The following is a 1,059-nucleotide window of genomic DNA, read 5'->3' on the forward strand; positions in this document are numbered from 1 at the left end:
CGCGGCTCGCCCTCGCATTCCCGGCCCGGCCCCCTGACGTCGTGCCGGCGCCATTAGGGCTGCTCCACGGGCGCCGCGCGCGCGCGGAGGTGACGCCGGGGGATCCTCGGTGTCGTGCCGCCGATGGCTTCGCGGTTTTTCCGCGCGAGCCCATGCATACCGCGATGCCAAACGAATGCGCAAATTAGTACCCGCCGACGCGAATGGGAGCGGGGCGGCGCCGGTCGGCGTCGTGACAAGAAGCCGCGAGCAGCCGCGACAGGTCGGGTTCAGGCGTCAGCCCATCATCACAAACAAACAAAAAATGAGAGTCTCTGAGCAAGGTTTCACACCTGGTGGTAACCAGGCTTACACTCACACACACGCGCGCGCTCGCTCACACAAACACGCACACACCACACATGCCGCGCGTACCGTTGAGGAAGTGCCGGATCCACTTCTTCTTTGGGCGGGGCGGGGCGGCCGGCGCCCAGTCCTTGTCCGGGACCGCGTGCTGGGCCCGGTGCTCGGGCCCGTCCTGCTCCTGGTGCCCGGGGGCCTGCCGCCGGTAGGCGGCGGCGTCATCGTCGTCGTCGGCCTCCTCGTCCTGGCCGAAGCGTCCCATCATGACCACGCCGCCGGCCTCCTTGGCCCTGGCCGAGACCAGCGACGAGAAGGACTTGGGCGTCTCGGCCACGAGCACGCCCATCTCGGCCTGCAGGGCCTATCTCGCTCCGTGCAGGGCCTCTCTGTCGCACTCTCACTCGCGGGGCGGCGCGTCACCGGCGTCACATGCTTCGGCAGATAAGGGCAGGGCGGCACGGTAATGCGCGGCGCGGGGCGGCGCGGCCCGCGGCTCTCTGTGCGTCTCTCTCTCTCTTTGTCTGTCTCTCTCGCTCTCGCGCGCGCACCCGTTGTTGTCGCCGTGCGCCTTCGGCTCCGCGAGCTCCACGCTGCGCTGCAAACGCGTCGCGCTGCTGTTCGTCTCGTGCCCGCCGCGGTCGCACTGACGAGGGAGCGCCGCCCTCCTCCCGGCCCGCGGCCCGGCCGGCAGCGCCCCGGGCCCGCCCCCGGCCCGCC

The sequence above is a fragment of the Frankliniella occidentalis genome, unplaced genomic scaffold, assembly GCF_000697945.3.
Source record: "Frankliniella occidentalis isolate FOCC.00 unplaced genomic scaffold, Focc_3.1 Scaffold53, whole genome shotgun sequence".
In the NCBI taxonomy this organism is placed as follows: domain Eukaryota; kingdom Metazoa; phylum Arthropoda; class Insecta; order Thysanoptera; family Thripidae; genus Frankliniella; species Frankliniella occidentalis.